The 25282-nt window shown below is 37.6% G+C and overlaps 1 long non-coding RNA gene across 1 annotated transcript in view; it reads left to right on the top strand.

The window, feature by feature from the left end:
* The window catches only part of LOC134674407 (uncharacterized), a 461157-nt gene extending 436801 nt beyond the window's left edge, over positions 1 to 24356 (top strand). Inside the window, exon 3 of the long non-coding RNA XR_010099599.1 lies at positions 24341 to 24356. This is a non-coding gene — a long non-coding RNA (uncharacterized LOC134674407). The remainder of the gene's footprint in view (positions 1 to 24340) is intronic.
* Positions 24357 to 25282: the final 926 nt, after the last annotated feature.

Raw genomic sequence — 25282 nt, 5'->3', positions numbered from 1 at the left:
ACAGCGTCCTCAGCTAACGCGGCAGGTGCCTGTGCCATTCGGCCACCGGGCCACAGCCAGCGGCATAGGTCGAATTTGTTTTTTGACATTTATTTCAGTTTATAAATATTAATTGTTATTATTTTACTCGCTAGTATTCTCAGAATGCTTGTGTAAATTATGCTTGAACCTATAAAAGCAGGACAAGGTTTAATGTCCATTACTCGTAAGAATGCGGGTTTCGTTAATTATGCGCGTAAATCTATGGGATCATTATCACTTCTTCGGGCACGTACAGGCTTGGATACCGGATATGTAGACACTTGTAGTAAATGAATAATTATTTTATTGAGAACCAGTACCTATCAGAATGGTAAATGAGTGAATTGCAAAAAAATTGTACATAGTTAAGCACCTGTAATTAGTCTAAAGTTAGTTGATTATATTGTGTTATCACAGTTAAGTCCTTTCTATTTAAGTTAGATGCATGAAAGTGTCTTGCGTATGCTGTAGAAGTGTAGACTTATATTATGTGTACGAATTAAGTATAATATAATACAATGTACATAGTTAATTTTTGTAACACAAATGAATCAATTAAGTTAAGACTAATCACAGCTTCTTAACTGCGTTTAATTACGTAAATTTTTTTTGAAATATACTCAAATAATACTTATTTTTTATTGAGCACTTCATTCAAATAAATAAACACTGTAGGAATAACAATAGTTACGATTAGACGTATTAGAACAAATTAAATTATTTTCAGTAAATATTTAAAAAACATATTGGCCAGGGGAGCCATAAGGTTTTTATTTATATAATATAGGAGGCAAATGAGTAAACGAATCGCCTGATGGGAAACAATTACCGTCGCCCATGGACACCCGCAACACCAGATATAATAAGCAATAAAAATATTTAATTTAAAATTGAGGGTTAAGTTTAAATAAATATGTAGTTAAAACAAACCCCTTGGTCTTGATGGATCATAGGGTTGTAATGCTGTCAACCTAATAGGCTACTTTCCTACTAGTCAAATCAGCTCCTTTTTTGAACTGTCAAAACGATATGCTAACACGGAATTTATATTAAAACGAGTATAGTGTGAGTAACGTCACGGTCAACTCACCTACTTTTTATATTTCTATCCGATTTCATCATCATCATCATCATCTCAGCCATAAGACGTCCACTGCTGAACATAGGCCTCCCCCTTATCCGATTATTAAAAATAAATTGTATTTAAATGTAACTGCAATCTTTGTTTATCTAATAAATATCTGATGCTTTTTTCGTGCACGGAGTGATATAATTTATTTTGTAAATATTATATTTGTTTTTTTATGCATCGGAAATCATTAAATATCAAAAAAATATTAAACGACAGAAATCCTTAGGTAGTAGGCGTAAAGTCGCGCAGTATGTACACATCTCAGAATAATACGTGATACATAAATCTCTGGAACGGCGCAATTCGGGATTCCGGCGCTTCGGAAAAAGAAGGGTTGACGTCCTTCGTGTGAGCATTGGAAGTGTTAAGTTACGGGGCTCCGTGAAACGATATGAAGCTCATTTTACGGGGCATTTTCCAACATTTAGGTATGGTCGTATTCATCAAGAGAATAATATGTTGGTAGGTACTTCTTTCAAACTTTAACTACGGGACTAATACGGTCTTCACACTGCGTCCGGTTGCGTCATTGTAATAATCGCCTAATCTCGAATTTGCGATAAAAACTAGGCTGCACCACAGAAAAATTAAAGGTAACTAAGTATATTTTTGTTTATATAACATAACTTATGTAAACAATTCCGGAGCATACGACACTTCAGATTTCTATGAAAACATCAAGTGGTCACCGATCACCGATAGAAAACGATACGTCGGAAACCTCGGCCCGGACCCGGACCGTTCTAGCATGAATCATCCTTCATAGAAAGCAATATAGTTTAAAACTTCTTCTTTCTAAAGAATTACAATTGTCGTGTGTTTTATTTATTTAGTTGTATTTAGTTGGTAAGTACATGAACATCATTCGCTTCCGAAAATGAATTAACGATTAACGTTCCCAACGCAATGTAATCTCTCAACTCAACTTTAAATAGTTATATTATCTTTTATTAAGCACCAGTTCTAGCATGAATCATCCTTCCTAGAAAGCAATATAGTTAAAACTTCTTCTTTCCAAATAATTACAATTGTCGTGTGTTTTATATACCTATTTAGTAGGACAAGTACATGAACATCATTCGCTTCCGAAAATGAATTAACGGGTCGAAACGTTCCCAACGCAGTGTAATCTCTCAACTTTAAATAGTTCTTATTACCCAGTTATTAAACACAAAGACACATTCCATTACTTGTAAGCGAGAGGTAACGAACCGAACGTACAGCGGCAAACGACGGGATTATATTAAACCCGCGTAGACAATATACGATTATAATTTATTATGAATAAATGAAATATTATAAACGCATCGGCGAGCAGACCCGACAACGCCAGTGGCAATGGTGTTTGCTTTGTTGGGTTAGGGATGTGGTCGGATGTTATCGATGGAATTTAAGTTGTCTTGGGTCAGCGTTTGTCTAAATATGTACATAAGCGTACACTATTAGAAGTATTAGAACAAATTAAATTATTTCCAGAAAATATATTTAATTTGTTTATATTCCAAGTAGAAACATACTAGTTATATAAATTATGAACTGAAATAAATGTCATATACTAAGAAAAAGTGACCAAGGCCTCCAGTGCCCGAGGCTGGAATCGAACCAGTGTCCTCTGCTATCGCGGCAGTTTACATTACATACACACAGACAGACGCGGCGGGCGACTTTGTTTTATAAGGTGTAGTAGTGCATGGCTGTAGTGATAGTGATAAATAAGTACTCGTACGAAGCAAACACGGGGATCTCCAAGAGAAATATCTCCAGTATCATCGTTTTAACATACATCATCATCATCATCATCTCAGCCATAAGACGTCCACTGCTGAACATAGGCCTCCCCCTTGGACCTCCATTCGTACCGGTTGGAAGCCACCCATCAAGCATCCAGCGTCTTCCGGCGGCTTTAACAAGGTCGTCCGTCCATCTTGTGGGTGCCTGGGTGGACGTCCTACGCTGCGTTTGCTAGTCCGTGGTCTCCACTCGAGCACTTTTCGACCCCATCGGCCATCTTCTCTGCGCGCAATGTGGCCTGCCCATTGCCACTTCAGCTTGCTAATCCGGTGAGCTATGTCGGTGACTTTAGTTCGTCTACGGATCTCCTCATTTCTGATTCGATCACGCAGAGAAACTCCGAGCATAGCCCTCTCCATAGCTCGTTGAGCGACTTTGAATTTTGAGATGAGGCCGATAGTGAAAGACCACGTTTCGGACACACTAATTCCCGTGCCCTGACCAAAATTTTAAATTTAAATAACTTTTATAGTTTTATGAATATTTTTATCCCATAAGAAAATTAATATTTATTATATTTTTTATCAAATTCTCAGCATATTTTTTTTTGTGTAATGTTGGTATTTCAAAATTCCATGGAAATTAGACAAAAATGCTCGTTTGGTGAAATTGACCCATAAGCGTATGTTAGCTGGAAGAGATTCGTCAAAGGACCTTTGTACTTTCTCAGTTTCAACTTTTATGCTACCTACTTATTTTGTAAAATAATTTCTTTATTACTTACATAGATGTGCGAGTTGCAGGACGGATAGCTTTGATGATGCCTCGCCTGTAGGACATAATGCTATAGCGTCTCAAGTTAAACTCACATCTGTTGTGGAAAATGTGCTACACTTAATAAATTTTATAATAAGTTAATGTGGCAAATTTTCCACCTTTGTTAGGAAAACCAAAATATCTGATTAAATGATCGGGTCCACCTAACAAAAATAATTTTGAATTGACCTTTGCAGTTGACAAGGGTTGGTTTAATGTCATGTTAAGACCTATTCCTACGACCCTAGCTGCTTACTTTCTTCACACTCGATGTCAATCAGGTTCAGCCACCGCAGGGTCATCATCCCTGCTCCACGGAACATCGTTTTTTAATGAGAATCTCCAAAAAACCATCGCGAAGCCTTTAACAACTTGACAGATGATTTATGCAGCGTCTGTATGGGAACGATAACGTCTCTCGTAGCTGTATAAGCCAATGCGCGACCGGCATTTGCGATGGCATTGGAAGCAGCTGAAGCATGGGAGCCATGTCGGCATCATGAGGTGGATTGTGCCTCTTTGCGCGTTTTCGGGCAAGGTCTTGGAACCATACGGTATCTGGAATTTCGCGACCTTTCGCGATGGTACCCCTCCATCCATCGCGAGCTCCTCCCAAGCGTCCCTATCGATATGCGGCTTAAAATATTATTGTAAGAATAGTTTATCGATAAGTTGTGTCCCACCCCTACGCCCCCTAGCTGCCTACTTCCTTCATACTCGCGAGCACTCGTTCGTGCACTGCCTTTGTCGGGAACAATTGTCGACAAATTAGAAACGAATTGAGTTATTTAATATCTCAGTAATACAGAGTATTGTTTATGCCTTTAATGAACACTTTGAAGTGCGCGATTGTAATCGTGGATGGGATAAGCGGAATATCTTGGAAAGAAACAAATTACAACTGAGTATAATGTTAAGTAGGTACTTAGCTGTACTTTCAAATGTTCTAATTAAAAAAAAACGTGTGAATAACAATAAGCAGAATTGTACTTAAAATGACCTCTGACACGTTATAAATCCTTTAGAGGTGGCCAGAAACGTGGCAACGGTAGTTGTGATCTCATAAAAACTGTCAAACTTATCATACAGGCAAGCAACGATCTTTTTTTTTAACTTCGATCGAAAGTTAAAAAGTGTACAATTTTGCACCAGGGTCTCGAAGGGGAAGCAAGAATAAATACCGTGTTTAGTAATAAACAGACGTATATTTATTCTATAATTAACAATCTCCACACAAATTCTCAGGAGAAATACAAAAAAAGTTTAACATCTTATAAAACTACGTTGAACTAACGTTCGCTAGTTTGACGGAGGTGACAGCGCCATCTACCGGGACATTGGGTAAACCAGTTCCGATATGCGTTTCGTACATGCCGCCCACCAAGGACAACATGTCCTTCATCATGACCGCCCACCGTGAAGTGTCTGAAATATTAGGCTTGACTGTGTTATAAAACTAATCTAATTTCAAGAATTCAAAAAGAAACTGGTGGGGGATCATTTCTTACACTAATGACATAATGATCTTAAAGATACAAAAATATTAACAACTAATTAGCTACCGGCAGGATACAAAGTTTAGACGTTGGTCGCTTTATTAAAGTATTTTTGCATTTGAGAGTTACCACTCTGGTCAGTTGATCTGAGCCAGGGTGTTTCTGCATGATTCTGCCGAAAAGCCACTTAGAAGGAGGGAGATCATCCTCCTTCACCAAAACCACGTCCCCGACGTTAGGTTCGGGAACTTGATGCGCCCACTTGTACCGCTGTAAATAATGGGTTAAGTATTCGTTAGACCAACGACGCCAAAAATTTTGTAGCATACGCTGGGTCAGTTGCCATCGCTTAAGAGTGCTTATATTCGAGCATTCATAGTTCACTTCTGGAACCGTAACTAGAGGCTCTCCTATCAGAAAGTGACCCGGGGTTAAAGGATTGGGCTCATTTGGGTCATTGGGTATAACGGAGATAGGCCGTGAATTCAAACAGGCCTCGATCTGGCTGAGTAGAGTCGCCATTTCCTCATACGTAAGTGTCGACTCTCCAATAACCCGTTTGATGTGGTATTTGGTGGACTTAATCCCTGCTTCCCATAATCCACCGAAGTTCGGGCTTTTAGGAGGGATGAAGTGCCACGTGGTACCATTTAAAGCCAGACTTTCCGCTATTTCTTGGACCATAGCTGACTTCTCTACATTGAAGAGGTCCTTTAATTCTTTAGCAGCTCCGACGAAGTTTGTGCCGTTGTCGCTGTAGATTTCTAAGCAGCAGCCGCGTCTGGATGTGAATCTCTTGAAAGCCTCAAGAAATCCACGTGAGGTAAGTTCACTTACTACCTCTAGGTGTATGGCTTTGGTAACCATACAAATGAACAAGCACACATATCCCTTGTATGAGTGATGTCCTCGGCCTTTTGAAGTTCTTAAATTGATGGGTCCTGCATAATCAACTCCGCTGCGGATAAACGCTCTACCTGGAGTAACTCTAGCCGAAGGTAAGGCTCCCATCAATTGAGTTTGGATCTTGGCTTTGTGTCGAATGCAGCGCACACATTTGTGAATGTGTTGTTTCACTAAGTCCCTTGCTCGTACTATCCAGTAAGCTGACTTTAAGTAGTTCAGCATAGCTCGCTGGTCGCCATGAAGAGTACGTTCATGGGCATCTGCCACAATCAGTTTGGTCAGATGCGAGTCGTAGGGCAAAATAATAGGATGTTTTGCTATTTCTAATTCTGAAGCGTTCTGCAATCGGCCGCCCACTCGCAAAATACCGTTTTCAAGAAACGGCGTTAAAGAACGAATCTTCGAGGTTTTTGAACTAATGTACCCGCTTTTGTTGATCTCCTCAATTTCGTTCTTGAACTCAGCGTTTTGACACTTTTTAACGCATATTAAGGCTGCCTCGTCCAATTCCCACTTTTGCAGATATCGTGTGTTGACTTGGTTGTTTTGTGTACTGTCACGCTTTCTTAAAAACCGTCGGCAATAAGCAACAACACGTATAAGTCTGTTTAGAGATGAATATTTGTTCCAGAATTCTTCTTCTACTATTCCTACGTGAACTCTTGCAGCCTGTTCTAAATTAGTATCATTGTTTTTAGGCTTTGCATACTGAATGATCTTGTCGTGTAGAAGTTTAGGGCCAAACTTCCACAGGTCGTGTTCCTTTAACTCTGCTGGTTGCATACCCCGTGAAGCACAATCCGCCGGGTTTTCTTTTGTGCGGATGTGAGACCATTGCGCAGAATCCATGGTGTTTAATATCTCAGATACCCTGTTAGCTACAAAGGTTTTCCAGCTGCTTGGGTGCTTGTTGAGCCACGCAAGAACCACTGTGGAATCCGTCCACGCTCTTATGTTTGGTTTGGGTATTTTCATGACTTCTGCCACTTCTGCCAGCAACTTAGCCACAAGTACAGCCCCACAAAGTTCTAATCTGGGTATGCTAACTTGTTTGACAGGTGATACTCTTGTTTTGGCTGTCACTAACGCTACATGTATGTTCCCTGTTGAGTCAACTACTCGAAGATAAACGACAGCGGCGTAAGCGGCGTTGGATGCGTCGCAAAAGCCGTGCAGTTCATGAAGTGTGTCATCCGCGTGCGTGTGAAGCCATCTTGGAATCCGGAAGTCTATAAGGTGAGCTAGCTGTTCACGGTAAGTTAACCAATCCTGTAATATGTCAGATGGTGGTTCCTCATCCCATCCGATCCCTGCTAGCCATAGACGCTGGATAAACATTTTTGCTGCAATGACACATGGTGCTAACCATCCTAATGGGTCGAACAAACGTGAAACATCAGATATTATTTTTCTTTTTGTTGCAGGTGGCGATAGCGGCGGTAGTTTCACCGAGTACTGAAATTCGTCGTCATCCCGATTCCAGGTAAGTCCGAGTATTTTAGTTATATTATCTATCTTTATTTCCAGGTTGTTCTTTTCTTCTTTGTTTTCTAGGTTTTCTCCTTCTCTTCTATTGATCTGCTTTGACAACTCTTTTTTGTTGCTGGCCCATTTCTGTAGCACGAACCCTCCCTGATTCAATAAGCTTTTCATTTCGTGGTACAGCTGTAGACCTTCGTCTTCTGTCTGGCATCCGGTCATCAAATCGTCCATGTAGAACTCTTGCTGGACCCGTGGTGCAGCTATAGGGTACTGCTCTCTGTGGTCGCATGCTACCTGATTGAGTGCCTTTACTGCCAAGTAGGGCGCTGAAGCAGTTCCGAAAGTGACGGTCAGCAACTTGTAATCCTTGATTTCATTTTCAGCATTATCGCGCCACACTATGCACTGAAAGTCGGTGTCCTCGTTGGCTACTCTTACCATCCTGTACATTTTTACTATATCCGCCACTAGACAGACGGGGTACTGTCTCCAACGCAAAATGAGGTGACGAAGTTCTGGTTGCAAGGTAGGTCCAGTCATAAGCTGATCGTTTAGTGATATCCCGTCCTCATATTTACAGGAAGCGTCAAAGACGACTCTGACCTTCGTGGTGCTTTTGTCCTCGCGGATCACGGCGTGGTGAGGTAAGTAGATTGCTTCTTTCTTTTTATGATCCTGTTCTGTCACAGGTGTCATATGACCTAGTTGCTCATACTCTTTTATGACTTCAGTATATCTAGCTTTAAGTGTACTATCTTTTTCAAATTTCCTCTCTAAACTGTGTAGTCTTTTAACTGCAATCTTCCTTGAATTGCCCTTGCAGGTAGGATTGTCGCGAAACGGCAACTTCACGACATATCTGCCCTGTTGGTCTCTCACTGTTGTAGATGCAAAGAAATCTTCGCACCTTTGTTCTTCTGTTGTAAACAGTCTGGAGTGAACCTTTGGTTCTGCTTCCATCTCCCAAAATCTTTTCAGCACATCATCTTCATTCACCTGCGTATGCGTATGTAAGACTGTCACATTATTATTTGTACTCGTTGAACCGTCTGGGCCAGATATAATCCACCCGAGAGTGGTGCACTGTAATAGAGGAAACCCTTTTGGACCTTTGAGTACTCCATCTGTAATTATCTTGCAGTAGACTTCGCCTCCGAATAGTACATCGATTTTATTGGGTCTATTATAAGTCGGATCGGCCAAGGTAAGCTGTTTCTGTTTCAACCATTCTGGAACTGTTGCTTGTTTACCAGGAAGGTAATTGGTGACCTTGTTTAAAACATATGGCTTTACTACAATATTAAATGTTGGATCAACGAGCGATTGGATGGTTAAGTCTACTGTGTACTTAGGCACAGCAGACGTCGGCTCGCCTCCTAATCCCGTAATTGAACTCTTGGTGGGCACTTTCTTTAACCCTAAGTCTTGTACCACAGCTTCCGTGACAAAGGAAGACTGTGAGCCTGGATCTATGAATGCACGAATCACCTGATAGTCGCCTGTTTTGGACTCAGCCTTTACGAGGGCTGTGGCTAACAATACTTCATCTTTCACTATCCCTGTCGCAAAACAGTTGACTATCGGTGTGGACTCATTTTGTGTGTTCTCTGTCACGATATGTGTGGCTTCCCCAGACCCAGTTTCAGCTGCCTGAACTACGCTCTTCGGATTGGCAGTTGAAGTGGATACATCTTTTGGGTGAAGCAAGGAGTGATGTTTTCTCTTACAAATCCTACAACTAGTGGCCTTTTGGCAAAATCTTACATTGTGGTTACCGCCTAGACAATTGTAACAAATTTTATTTTTAGTAACAAAGTCATGTCTTTTGGCATAATCCTCACCAGCAAACTTTTTACAGAAGCAAAGCTTCAACGAAGTGTGACGACACGTACCAGTGAGTGAGAAGTGCAAAATCGTGAGTACTTTTAAATTTATATTTCACGCGAGTTTCAACTTTATTTGCAAGAGCATTTTTAATTAGAAGAATCAGTTGTTTACAATCGACTTAGAAAATTTCATCAGCGATTTATATGGACTTTCAACTTAGAATAATTGCCTTAGTTATTTGTATTGAATATTAACATAGAATAATTTGTAGTTAGTATTAACTTAGAATTATAAGCGAAATCCTATTGAAACGGGGAACCTATGCCCGATTTTTTCCCAAGTCTAACTAAGTTCCAAACACTTGTAAAATTTTACGGATTTGGCTTGTAATTTATTCTAAGTGTTTTCTGTGTCACAATTATTGCTAAGTCTTTTAGATTGTTGTGGTACATTGCTAGTTTGTTTACATTATGGACGTGTTACTTAACTATCAAGATGACTTGTGTACTCGTATTTTTAAAGCAAGAGTTAACTTTAAAAAGTCGCCTAAAGAGCGCATAACCCAGCATTACTTGGAGAGTAGGTTAGAAACCTTAGAACAGCTTTGGTCCGACTTTAGAAAAGGACACAAAGAATTAATGCGATTGCCCGACGTTGCAGCTTTAAAATCAAGGTCTTATGTTACGGGAGATACATACGATAAAACGGAAGAAGAGTATACTGATTACAAATGCGAATTAAAAGAAGGATTAGCTCAGTGTACTCGTTCGTTGGTTAGTCAGTCAAGGGGTAATGACAGTCAAGATAACACTTCCTTTAGGCCAAATGTAGTGAAACTTCCTAAGTTGAGTATTCCTAGCTTTTCGGGGAAATATCATGAGTGGACGACGTTCAGAGATTTATTTGTGTCAATGATACATAATAATGACTCGCTAGACAGTGTTCAAAAATTACAGTATTTAAAAAGTTATTTAACTGGGGAGGCGGAGCAGTTGCTTCGCAATATACCTGTTTCCGACACAAATTATACTAGATGTTGGACACAATTAGAGCAACGATATAATAACAAAAAGTATTTGTCGCATTGTATACTTAAACGATTGTTAAGTCAAAAGAGTGCAACGGCGGAGTCCCCAGGGTTCCTTAAGGATCTGATGGACACGTCGAACGATTGTTTAAGCGCACTGTCGAATTTAGGCATCGATGTGTCCACGTGGGACATTATAGTCATTCATTTGCTGTCGTCAAAACTAGACCCCGAATCGCGCAGGCAATGGGAACTTAACGTGGCGACTAACTCGGCTTCAGACGCTTTACCTACGTTTAGCCAATTTAAAGAGTTCTTAACGAGTCGATACAGAGCACTGGAATTTCTTGAACCGAGAAGCGTCAATAAGACCCCAAGTGCTTACGGGAAGTCGTCCAATAGTAATAATAGTAGTCACAACAAATCAAATGTACTCCATGTCGCAAGTGTCGCAACCGCACCTTCACTCGCGTGTGAATTTTGTACCGAGCCTCACAAGCTTTGCTTCCGATATGCGTTTCGTACAAAAAGTTTATCAACTTGCAGTTACGTTGATGTCAAATTATACATTCTATGTACCTATCATCAAAAAGTAAACTTAATATTACTTATAGAAACCGGCTCCTGCTAAAAAATACAATACACACAACAGATAACTATTCAGTTTAAGAGGTCAATTTTGTATCATACCTACTTAGGGGTCATCCATTAATTACGTCACACCAATTTCTAGGTTTTTTGACCCCTCCCCCCCCTTGTCACACTTGGTCACATTTGGCACACCCCTCCCCCCCTAGTGTGACGTCACATTTTTTCTACGAAATCGCCAAATCGAATTAAGTAAATACCTAAGTATTATTAATATTTTATCAAAATATTTTTGACGATATAAATATTAGTAATTTTATAACCCAAAACCTCTTAGGAAAGAAAATTAAACGATTAAAAACTATTTTCGTTTTAAAAACTTGTTATTTAAATGTACAGCGAACTAAATAATTTAAATAAATTTTCGGTTACTGATGAAGTTAAAGTGACGTCACAAAGTTTGTGTCTCCCCCCTCCCCCATGTCACAATATGTCACATTTTCTTGACCCCCTCCCTCCCCCTAAACGTGTGACGTAATTAATGGATGACCCCTTATAATTAAAACATAATTGGTCAAATCTATTTATTAAATTTCGTGCATCAAACGCATGTTGCACATAAACAATGTTGAAGATAGCACAAAGCCCCAATATATGTAGTTTCCTATCATATAACATTCACAAGTTGGTGCCGATCCCCGCCCAGTAGTTTGCGCACGGAGGCGGGATCAGTTCGACAAATATTTTTTTATCTCAATGATAAATCACAATAAAGCTATACCCGGGGCTGTAGTTCTGAACTCGTATCGTCGGAATTTTCCGTGTAGCTAGTATTTTCTATAGTTGGTACAGTACAGTAGGCTAACTGCCGGATTCAAACTTTAAGATACGTCAAAATTAATAGATCTGCAAACGATATGAATTATATATGTCAGTGTCAAAAGTGACGTATTTGTTTGAAGAAACGTCACATTTGACACTGACATATCTAATCCATATCGTTTCCAGATCTATTAATTGACGTATTTTAAAGTTAGAATCGGGCCGTACATGTGCCGTTTTAAGCAAAATACAGCGTGTCTCCCACTACAGGGCTTTATATATAGGGTTTGATTCTATTCGCTATACTGAGCTACTTTTAATATGGGACCAACCCCGAAAAATCTTAATTTCTTATTGGAATGATATGGCACAAACTTGCCACAAGATTAAAATGAATTACAAATCAAAGACTAGTTATCAAATTGGGATTTTTCAAGTTCGTATAACGCCTAACGGTCAGAGCCTTGGTATTATTAAATTTTAATTTGTGAATTAGAATAAGAAATCTGACAGTTGCAGGAGTGTGTTGTATAAATCTTGTACCTACTTTTGATAACTTAAAGTTATGTAACTTTTTAATCATATTTTTATGTTAATACGCCTAAAAAAATGAAAATCAAAGCTGCTCTTAATTTGGTCAAGCAATACTTCTGCTGCCCTACTGTGCCTTTCTCCATTATCCCATCCTTCGACAGTCGAATTCTAAACACACCCGCGAGAGATTTATCCGCACTACATCATACTCGCGGAATATGGAGCGGAAATATATCTATTATCTGATTGTGAACCCTTTCAACGGGCAACAAGGGAGTACTTTGATTTGAGGGGTGTTCTAATATTGTATCGATCGACGTTTTTTGTTTCTTGAGGTGTAAATTTAGTCAGGGACACTAAAATGAGGTTTCAGGTTTCAGGGGTTTTTGAATGAATACTTTGATTCAAGGGGGTATTATACAGGGTGTCCCAGAATTCGACGTCAAGCCGTAAACGGATGATAGACCAAGTCATAACAGTTATCATAAAAATACAAAAAAATATCCAACTCATGTTCTTTAAAAATTCACTAAAAAATCCACAACCTGTAATTATTCAAGATTACACAATAATAAAAAAATTAGAATAAATTATGGAATTTGTAGTTACAAGAGTTAAAGAACCATTACACGGTGTGGATTTTTAGTGAATTGTTAAAGTGACCATAATTTTTAAAAAACATGAGTTGGTTTTTTTTTTGTATTTTTATGATAACTGTTATGACCTGGTCTATCATCCGTTTACGGCTTGACGTCGATTTCTGGGACAACCTGTATATAGATGTTTTTTTTTGGAAGTTGGAAAATTCGTGATTGCCAAAACTAAATAGGAACGGGATCAACGAGTACGAGGAGCAAGGGAATACTTTGATTTGGGGGGTTGTTCTAATATTGTATCGATCGACTTTTGTTTCTTGAGGTGTGAATCCAGTAACACTACAGTACACCATATTGTAGTTGTAGTGACTACAATATGGTGTATTGTAGTGTTACTAAATTCCCACAATATGCGGGAAATAGTGTATTAGGTAATAGGTCATCAATGAGCGGGGTATATTCATGAAGAAAGGAAAACTTTTAGTGCTATGTGTCAGAGCTAAGGGTTAGTCAAATTAAGTGTTTTTCTAAGTCAAAAATGTATGAGATTTTCTTCAATATATATTTCGTCGTTGCGTCTGACCCGTTTTACGTTCTTTAGAAATCCAAAAACCAAGAACTGATAATAAACTCACGTAGGTACCTACATAATGTATTCAAGGCTCGTATTTTTATAATTTCACGGAGCACGGACACCGTCCGAACCTCAAATTATCAAGAAAGGCTTATGGGCAAAGAGGAAGACCGGCATAAATTACATTTGAATATAAATTAATATGATCACACTATGGAGAAAAAATACTGACCACTTGGAAAACAAACTCATTTCAACCTTAAGTCGAAAGCTTAAAGTTTACATTTGAATGTAAAATGTGATTTTAACATAAATAGAACGAAAGAGAGGCGTTTGTTTGATCATTTTAACTTAATTAAGTTCACGTTTGCTTGTGCATTAAATATATTGTAAATATGAATTGTTTTTGTTTTGAATTTGTATGCAAGTGTGGCAGAACGAGGTTAGACAGTGTGTTTAGAGATTAGTGAGGGTTCTAGCGTGCACTGTTTATTGTAGTAAGACATAATGTTACTATAACATTACAATGTAGTTTGGCATACTTTTTAGGCCAATTAAAAAAATAGGATTTATTTTATAATTTAAGTATGGATTCAGTGTCAGTTTCATATAAATATGCTTTTATGTACTTGACTAAATATATTAATAGAAAATACATGTTTTTTACTCTCAATTAGAACAAAATAATCTATTTAATACATGCATTAGGTGCAGGATTTATACAAATAATTGTGGTAAAAAAACAGAAGCTAACTAAGAACTATAAATAATATAACTTAATGAAAATTAAAACCTTACATTACATACTCATTTTCTCGGTGTAAGAAATCAAAAGATCAATACATAATGTAGAAATGTTAGAAATAACGTAACATACAATAATTAACCTAATAACTCTCCACGGACTCAAATACTTGCCCGTTGCATAATTATAATTATTTTAATATGCAAATAATGATAATAAAATCTCCCAGGTTTTCCCGGTTTTTGTTTGTTCATTATTGGGTTATACTTAATTATATTTGTAAGGGCAAGGGTTTACCTGCTTGCCCCGCTCTACCCCAAAAAATTTATTTATGCTTGCGCTAATGCAGACGCTGATATTTTAATTATATAAAGAATTGTGTGCTTTTGATATTGAAATTCATTGTTTTGTGTTTGAAATGCTGGAGTGGAGTTTATTTTCTATATCGTTTTGTTTTAGTTTACTGACAATTAATTTTTAATTTAGGTGCTCTTAGTTTTGTGCACAATTTCATAGACGTCAGACATCTGCTTTTTTGCAAAAATTATTAAATTTGACTTAAGTACCATAAGCATTTGGGCGCTTATTTTTTTTTCAAGTATCATTATCATTAAATAAAATATGAAGCGCTGGTGGCCTAGTGGTAAGAGCGTGCGATTTTCGATCCAGAGGTCGCGGGTTCAAACCCCGGCTCGTACCAATGAGTTTTTCGGAACTTATAATAATAAATAATCTCAATAATCTCAAGCTCGAGAGGGTTTGGGATATAATAGTCCCCAGGCCAGCCCACTGCGGATTGGGGACTTCGCATACACCTTTGAATTTCTTCGCAGATGTATGCAGGTTTCCTCTGGATGTTTTCCTTCACCGAAAAGCTAGTGGTAAACTTCAAATGATATTTCGTAAATAAGTTCAGAAAAACTCGTTGATACGAGCCAAGATTTGAACCCGCGATCTCCGGATTGAAAATCGCACGCTCTTACCGCTAGGCCACCAGCGCTTCATATTTATACCATTACCATAATTCCGGATTGAAAGTCGGGCGTCATATCCACACACCTTCGTTTCGTTTCGCAACTTATGTACGAAATACCATTTGATATTTGCCAGTCGCTTTTCGGTGAAGGAAAACATCGTGAGGAAACCGGACTAATCCCAATAAGGCCTAGTTTCCCCTCTGGGTTGGAAGGTCAGATGGCAGTCGATCTCCGCCGGCGTACAGACCTCTTCTTAATATACTGTCGCTGCACAATCATCTGTCAAGATGCTGTGGCCAATGATGACGTCAAATCATGGAATTAGTTGTCAAGCGGACCCCAGGCTCCCATCATGAGCCGTTGCAAAAATGCCGGGATAATCAATCAATCAATAATCATTTATTTCAAATAACAAAGATTCATAATACATAGTAATACATGGTTAGTAACACAATAAACTTATTAATGCGAGGAAGAAAAAATCATTATCATGAAATATTAATGAGGGTTGGCAGTCAATGGGTTAAAATAGAACGCCTTTTACAATGTTATCTCAATCATAACGACAAAGGGTTGAAAAAACACATAGCTAATCCCCCCTTAAATTTACAGCCTACGCACAAAGATAACCAATAACGATCCTCCATTTTTCTCAGATAACATTTTTAATCGTTCTTGCTTCACTTAATTCTGAGCGCAGTCGGGCGCACCGATCTGACTTATTTGATCGCTTAAACAACGAACTAACTGCCGTATTCGAACTTCAAGATATTCACAAGAGACGACACGTACTAGATCCATTCCAGATACGTTATAGTTTAGATATTAACTAGTTCTCTTTTGCAGCGCAATTCGGGCAACCCATTGTCACTTTACGTTAAAGCAATTATATCTATTAGACGTGAATTGGATCTCTAAGTCATATCCTGTGGAAATATTTCAAGAGTATCTCCAGAATCGCGCAAATGTCAAATTTGACAGGTTAGATCTTGAATATCTCGTTATCGTATCTTGGTGATGTCTAAAAGATGTCTAATATATGTCTATTTCTAAATCCGAATCGGGCTCTAACTCATTATAACTTTAATACTAAGATAGGACTTTGTTCCGTTAAGCTTGACCACTCAAATAGAAACGGAGGCTTGGTGCGACAAGGTCGTATGTCAATGAAAATTGAAGCCAGTTAGGACTGTGTGCGATTAAGAAAAGTTTCTGTGTGACTGGCTTTGGTCAGTTGTGATTTACCGACGAAGTTGTAAGAAAGAATAATAGTGAATTGGGTTGTAATGTCGCTACCTATTGTTTGAGTCATCATCATCATCATCATCTCAGCCATAAGACATCCACTGATGAACATAGGCCTCCCCTTGGATCTCCATACGTGCCGGTTGGAAGCGACCCGCTTCCAGCGTCTTCCGGCGACCTTAACAAGGTCGTCCATCCATCTTGTGGGTGGACGTCCTATGCTGCGCTTGCTAGTCCGTGGTCTCCACTCGAGCTCTTGATTGTTTGAGTAAAATGGCTGTAATAGGTGCTTTAATAAGTGTTATGCAATAATAGATTATAAACCAAGGGTTGAAAGGCGCTAATTTCTGCTGAGGTAGTTTAGTAGTGCGAGTAGCTGCGTAAAGGCGGGGTTCCACCAGCATTTTTGTGCCTACTGAATATGCTTGTGCTGCACACTGGTGGAATCCCACCTTAACAATTTAATTCCCCAATAGACAGCATACCGCCTATGCGGTATACGAGTATCGGCTGTATTCGAACTTCAAGATATTCACAAGAGACGACACGTTCTAGATCCATTCTAGATACGTTATAGTTTAGATATCAACTAGTTCTCTTTTGCAGCGCAATTCGGGCAACTAATGTCACTTTTAAGTTAAATAGAGTAAGATATCAATTAGATGTGAATTAGATTTCTAAGTCATATCATGTGGAAATCGTTCAAGAGTATCTCCAGAATCGTGCAAATGTCAAGTTTGACAGGTTAAATCTTAAACATATCGTTATCGTATTTTGGTGATGTCTAAAAGATGCCTAATAGATGTCTATTTCATAAACCGAATCGGGCCCTATATATTAAGCGTTGTATATGATTGGTCTGCCTTACAGTAAGTAAATACAGGGTGGTTGAAAACTAGAGGCGCTGCGGCCCGGTGTGATTGCACCCAAAGGCTATTACAGGCTAACTCGTACGTTGAAATGTACGCCGATTGAACATTCTTGATACTTGCAAGCGTTTTGCATTACACTTTTTATTGTTTGATCGGCGATCGTCAGTTTTAGCCGTTAATTTGATAATGTTGACCTAACATAACCTAACCTTAGACCCTCTTTGTGTATTTTTTTTTCTGACCAGAATCATTAGGACATTGAGGGCAGGGAGGCTTAAATCCACTGCCTTGACTTTTTTGTGCCATATTAAGTAGCTCAGGAAATTTCATTGTTACCCTCGTAACAACTTCTCTATATCATGTGAGAACAAGTAAAATAACTATTAATTTTAAAGCCCTTAGTATCGGCATCGTTAGTGTATAATGTTTACCTTCGCTTTTAAACGTGGTAAATATAAATGTTGGGTGAATGAATCATTCGTTTGAAAAACCTTTTATATTACTAAACCATATTATAATTTTAAAAGTAAAATATTTGCTAGATCTTACGTTGCTGCCTCTATTCACTAGTCTTTGTTTATGTTTCTGAACAAGTATTGTAAGCTGAGTGAGGTGTGCAATAAAGAGTATAGGGTATACTGTTACCATTCAAATCAGTTTCTTTTTAGAACTGTCAAAACGATTTGTTTATATGGAATTTATATGAAACATTACACAATGACGTCACGGTTAACTCGTCTACTTTTTATACCTATTTCTAGTCAATTTGTTGTGTTTAAAAATAGCTGCTATCTATGTTTTTCTGGTAATTATCTGGTGCTTTATACATGCATGGTGTGAAATAATTTATTTGAAATTCAATCAAATACCCTATTATATTGTATTCATATTAACCTTTCGCGTATAAATATGTGTTCAAAACGCGAAAGTTTTAAATATGGTATTGTGTTATGTTGTAGTGTGCGCGCAACGCCACACTCACACTCTCGTATTGTAGCCTTATATATATATACGAGTGATATGTTATATTATCCAGAATAAAGCCTTACTTATAACCAGAGCTCGGCAGGGGTGAGCCCTTTTGACGTCACTTAAGTCAAGTGTAGATATTAATATAGATACACATTAGAAAGAAATATTAAAGTAAAACTTTATTAATTATAATTAAACTAAAATGACAATGCCTTATGTACAAATCAACTTTAATAGTAGCATATGGATGGATATACATATTATTTGAAGAGGTTTACTAAAAAAGCTTGCTATAAAATTCATTTGTTTTAATGGCGACGTAAAGATCGTAGCGGAAAGGTACCCTAAATAAAACAATTTATTTAGTTATTAAATTACACCACATATACCATCGAATGACAAGGCATGTCCATGTTGTGCAAACTCTAAAAACAGCTCACCCCCGCCGAGCTCTGCTTATAACCTATCGGTTGTATCTTTAACGCCCAACCTCACATGGCGATCCTGGCAGGGTGACACACTACAGTGTACCAGATTTTCTTAAACGATCAAGACTCGTCGGTCCCTCAGCAGCATGCAGACTCGTGACCCAAATGTTGTGATAGCTCCCAATAACAGCCCGGGGCAGTCAATTATCGCTCTATTAATTAATAACCACCTGCCCAGACCGCCTCCAGATTGGTTATTCTGAGTTAGCTGTTAACGAGAATATAGTCAAAACAGCTGAAATGTAGTCTGAACTGAAGTTACTTTTGTTGTTTTTAAAACTTTCTGCGCTAAATTGAAAACCAATGATACCTAAACCTAAAGCTATGGAATAAGTTAATATTATTCAAAATTTAAAATATTTAACGAGTGCTATTTCTTACTTTTCTATTCTATTATACATCTTATTCTTTAACCAGAAACGCACGTTTACTCAATAATGCATTCTCTCCTCTTTCTGCACACACTGATATTGCAATCCGATTACGCCTCCGGTCTTTATTTTGTTGTGATGTTTGTGGGGGTTTTCAGAAAAAATGGTACCATTAACTTTATTTACTATTGAATGAGACAAAGAAAAGTGTCCCCAGTTTTTCATACAAATTTTGGGTGTCATGCAATTTGTAAGGGTCCATACAAAATGTATGTGAAAATGCGTTAAGTTAAATCGATAGTCCTCATGATTGTAGTAGAAAAAACTCAAAAGTTGATGAATTTTCGAAAAAAAGTAAATGATTCACTTTCAAGGGAAAATGCCCTTGTACTACAAAGGTGCTACGCTGGTGCTGTACGAGTGCTACGTCTTCGTAGAGCGTCTACGAGCAATGGATAGAAAAATAAAAAAAAATGGAAGAAGGCCATGTTGGTGTTAAAAAGGGTTTTTTATGGCTCAGATGTAAATATTCGGGCAAGCTAATATGGCCTGAGATGATGGGTCAAAACGAAAAAATGTGGACAGTAAGAAAAAGATTTAGGTAGGTACATTTTACTCAGGCAATTATCATAGGTAATAGCTATTATAAAGGCCCGGTAAGAAAAATTAGATTTAAATTTCATCTATTTTATGAGGTCCACATCTTAACACTAAAAAGTTACTAAAAAGTTTTTGACCCTGGTGGAATTCATTTTTGTAATTATTTACCTTATATTCGGTAGTGATTCCGTAATACCCAAAAACCTTATTACCTACTTAAGAGGCCCACTGATTAACACTCCGCCGGACGGTATCGGCCTGTCAGTTAGAACAAAAAGTTGACAGTTCCGAACATTGATAGGCAGATACCATCCGGCGGACTGTTAATCAGTGGGCCCCTTTACTAAATTGATATTATACGATCTAAATATTTTCTCAATTAGGCCCATGTACTTACAATCTTGCACGGCCTTCACATTAATCTAAACAAAAAAAACAGCGGAAATTAACAGAAGCGTTAAAAAAAACAGCTAAAATTTATTGACATCATAAAACAAACCAAAACAGCTAAATATCGCTAATGAGTGTAAACACGACTCGATTAGGCCCAATTGTTGACTAACAAAACGACGTAACCGACAATACTGTAAGCGTACATACGTCTTTATTAACATTGTGTTGGTACAAACAACATAATGGGTTTTTGTTGCAATAAATACCTATAATAATTTTAATTACTCCCCTTAAAGGACATAAAGCAGAGGAGATAAAAATGGTGTGCCATATTGCAAATGAGAATAAAATAAGCGGGATACCGTTTTGGGGTTCCTTTGGATACTGTGAAGACAACAATGGTTCCTAGCTTTATTGAGAAAGTGCAAATTGTTTGAGATATAAAAATAAATAGAGCAGCATTCCAGTAACAACATTAGAATGCAATGCAATACACTTTATTGCCATCTCACACAGTTTACAATACATGTACAGGGATAAACAAAGACAGTTACATAAAGGTAACAACAGACTGTCTTACCGCTTACGTGTGATCTCTTCTGGAGAACCTTTAGATACCTAGCAAAGGCAAGAAAAAACGCCGTGCCGAGAAAAAATGTGAAATACGTCGAACTCGAAATATATTATTAAACAACGAAAAACAATAATACTTATAATCTATATGAATACAGAAATAAGTAGGTATATAAACGTACATAGGTACTAGTTTTGGCTGAAAAAAACCAGTTAAAACCAGCTTTCACCAAGTTCTTGCGGAAAATTAGTTTTTATTAGTTTTCACTAATACACGTGACGTGTTTTCGCTGAGGCGATATCTACGGAAAACTAGTTTTAACGATAAAACGCATTCTTACTACACTTAAACGTTTTTTTATGGTGACATTTACAAACAAATAAGCATATACAAGTAGGTAGTACCCATAATTCTGTCGCTTAACATAATTGCGGCTCGATTCGGAAAATGAATTAGATTTCTACTAGACTTCAACAAGTTACGATATGGATAGTTTAAAGATATTTGTAAGATAGATATGTCAAATCGTTTCCGCGATTCTGGAGGTCCTCTTGAACGATTTCGACAAGTTATGACTTAGATATCCAAGTCACATCTAGTCGATATCTAATGTAGATCTAGTTGATCTCTAAATCGTCTCTAGATCTTGTGATTATCTCAAAATCTCTAAGGAAGGTTCTCTAAGGAACTATGTTAATCTGTTATAAGTTGTCTATATTGGTGAAAATAGCGTACAGTTTCTGTGATCACGACTTGTAACAACATATCGAAGGTGCATTTTCCCCAATTTTGGTATTTCGACTTTATTTTAGAAAATTCACCACAGAACCCACAACACGCACGCTAAACTCGCACACATACTTTTAAAAGGTATTTTATTATAAATATTAGCCGTTGAAAAAGCAGGAACGGACTCGTGAGGTCATCAGGATAAATAAATTATGACGTAGTGGGCGGCGCCGTCTCGCCGCTTCCCGCAGAGTTAAGGTGGACCAGATAGTACAGTCATTATAGATTTTGACCCGTGAATAATTAGTTCTTGGATTTTTTTTTCGTAGGTCCCTCGGGGGGGTCACTGGGAATGTAAATTCAAAAAGTAGGCTGAATCAGGCTCCTGCGTATATTCGAAAAATGGTTTTTTTTCCAAAAAAACGGTTTTTCTTCAATAACTCGGCCATTTTTGATTTTACAGTAAAACCGTAAGGACAAAAATTGTAGGAAATTTGATTCTCTACAAGTTAGTCCAGTCATTATATCCAAAAAACCGACCCTTCTTGGAATAATCAGTTCTTGGATTTTTTTTTCGTACGTCCCTCGGGGGAATCACTGGGAGTGTAAATTCAAAAAGTAGACTGAATCAGGGTCCTGTGTATATTCGAAAAACGGTTTTTCTTGAATAACTCGGTCTTTTTTGATTTTACAGTAAAACCGTGAGAACAAAAATTTTACAAAATTTGATTCTCTACAAGTTTGTTTCCCTTCATTTATGCCGTAAAGAGTGGAACATAGGAGATAATGATAATATTTTGAATTTATCGCGTTTTTCAGGTTTAATTTCTAAAATATCGATTTTGGGGGAAAAAGGTGGGGACCAAAATTGTTTAGAATTTGACTCTCTACAAGTTTAGTCCTCTTCATTTATGTCGTAAAGTTGAAAATAAACGAGATGTTGAAAATATTTTGATTTTGTCGCTTTTTTCAAATTTTATTTTCAAACTATCGATCCTAGAAGAAAAATTGTGAGGACCAAACTTGTAGAGAATCAAATTTTCTAAAATTTTTGTCCTTACGGTTTTACTGTAAAATCAAAAATGACCGAGTTATTCAAGAAAAACCGTTTTTCGAATATATACGGGACCCTGATTCAGACTACTTTTTGAATTGACACTCCCAGTGATTCCCCCGAGGGACGCACGAAAAAAAAAATCCAAGAACTGATTATTCACGGGAAGGGACGTTTTTTGGATATAATGACTGGACTAACTTGTAGAGAATCAAATTTCCTACAATTTGTGTCCTTACGGTTTTCCTGTAAAATCAAAAATGGCCGAGTTATTGAAGAAAAACCGTTTTTTTTGGAAAAAAGCCATTTTTCGAATATACGCAGGAGCCTGATTCAGCCTACTTTTTGAATTTACACTCCCAGTGACCCCCCCGAGGGACCTACGAAAAAAAAATCCAAGAACTAATTATTCACGGGTAGGGTCGGTTTTTTGGATATAATGACTGTACTAAGACATGGTTATACACGTCCATATGTAAGTACTTAAAAAAACCGGATAAGTGAGAGTCGGACTCGCCCACCGAGGGTTCCCTAATTTTTAGTATTTGTTGTTATAGCGGCAACAGAAATACATCATCTGTGAAAATTTCAACTGTCTAGCTATTACGGTTGGTGAGATACAGCTTGGTGACAGACAGACAGACAGACAGACGAACAGACGGACAGTGGAGTCTTAGGAATAGGGTCGAATTTTTACCCTAAAATGAGCGGATATTGTATTGTCATCGCTTGTGACAGTTGTAACTAGCATACAGGCAATATGCCAAAGAGAATTTTCAAAAATTGCAAAGTTTCCATGAAGTGTTCTCGGTATTTTTTTCTCTGCACTTTCATTGCCAAACTTCTTAATTTTCGATTTATATGACACCTGAAATAGACGCCAATGAGTAACTTGAATGTTAAATTAAACAGTCGTCAACCAGTTAAGAATATTGAGTGGTAATCCCTAATCTGAACGGGAACTCTCTAAGTGGAAACTTGCATGAGATTTTTTTAATGAATATTTCCAGAAATTTTGAGAACGATCTGCAACTTTGCACATTGATAATGTGAGTAATGTTACGTCAATAAATGCGACAGCAAAGGGATTATCGGTTGAAATTTAAAATAGCAAAGTTGTCTCGAGACTTTTTGCAATTTAAGTTGTTTACATTGTAATATTGGTTGCATTTGTGTCTCATCAGTCTCATAATCTAATCCTAATTTATTAGCTTTCATTTTAAATTCACTTCTACACCTTCTTAAGTTAACTCGAACGTGGTTTTTAAAAAAAACTCCGCTTGTCTAATGAATTTATGGCCAGGAACTTGTCCTCGCCGTATTTTTTTCTCCAGAGACGCGATAGCCCGATAGCGATGGCGCGTGACGAATAGCGCCCGCCATTTTGTTTTAAACAGCTTTTCAAAATGGCCGCCGCGAGTCTACAATGTAAATAGAGGATTCAAGTTTCATCTTGTTTTAAACATGATCTCAATTATAATAATTTGTGTTTTATGATTTATTTTGTTTTCTTGTATAAAAGGACTCTTATTACTAGGGATTGATTCAAAAATATTTTATGGAGACATTACTATTATTGTAAAGTTGCATTCAAGACTCCTAACACAAATCATCTTCACCAAAATTTGCGAGCACTGGTACTGACACTGACCAATTTGGTATTGGCAAATTTTGGTACGTTACTGAACCTAGGTACCTATACCTACCTAATAATTATTTTGACGCTGACTATACCTACACGATTGTAAACGTGGTACACTTTAACCAGTATTATAGTATTAGCGATTATTCGTGGTCAGCTCTAGTCTCTAATGCAAATTGGTAAGTCGTCTATAATAGTACATTTCGATGCTAGTGCGGAAGGTATGTCATTACTTCACGAGTACCGAGATATCTTGCCACGAGCCGCAGGCGAGTGGCAAGACTCGGGACGAGTGAAGAATGACATTTCCGCACGTGTATCGAACGACGTTTTTTAATACAGTTGCGAAAAAATAAGAAAAACATTGTTAATCGTACACTAAACAAAAGTGGTAACAGTGACAGCTCGGTTAGACGTCGTCTTTAAGTATATTATATCTATGGGCGTTTGGCAGCTATTCCGTTCCATTCAGTCAACTTATTAAGAACGGAATTTTCAATATTGAATATTAAAAAATAAACGTGTTATAATGATGAAGAGGTAAGTAATTAAATATGAAATATGTAATATTTTTCGTATTCTTACATTAACGGTAGGTTTTTATGCTGATTACGACGTTTAAAGGAAACTAATATTAACACTCATCAATAAGTAGTCGTGAATTGGAACAAGTATAAATTTAAAAAAATTGGAAAAGTAAAAAGCACTAGTTCGAGATAACCAACTTTCCGCACGCTAAACAGCTACGTAAAGTAGCACTTTTTGAGCAACTGTATTAAAAAAGTAGTTTACAGTACTTATGGTCCTACTTTCCCGTACTAGTCCGTGCGTAATTGCGTATGTCGAAAATTTGAAGAGCCATATGTACTGTAAAACGTTGTACGATACACGAGCGAATAGGTAATTCGCAACTCTTATCGATTTAAAACACTCCCTTCGGTCGTGTGTTAATTTTATCGCCATTCGTTTTGAATTCCCTCTTTTCCGCACTTGTATCGTAAATAACTTTTGTTCAATAACCCCCAACATCCAATTACGCAAAACTAATCAATACAACCGCACATCAAA

This window comes from Cydia fagiglandana, chromosome 20 (assembly GCF_963556715.1).
Source record: "Cydia fagiglandana chromosome 20, ilCydFagi1.1, whole genome shotgun sequence".
NCBI classification, from domain to species: domain Eukaryota; kingdom Metazoa; phylum Arthropoda; class Insecta; order Lepidoptera; family Tortricidae; genus Cydia; species Cydia fagiglandana.
Note: the sequence above shows the minus strand (reverse complement) of the source record. Positions and strands in the feature narration are given on the sequence as shown.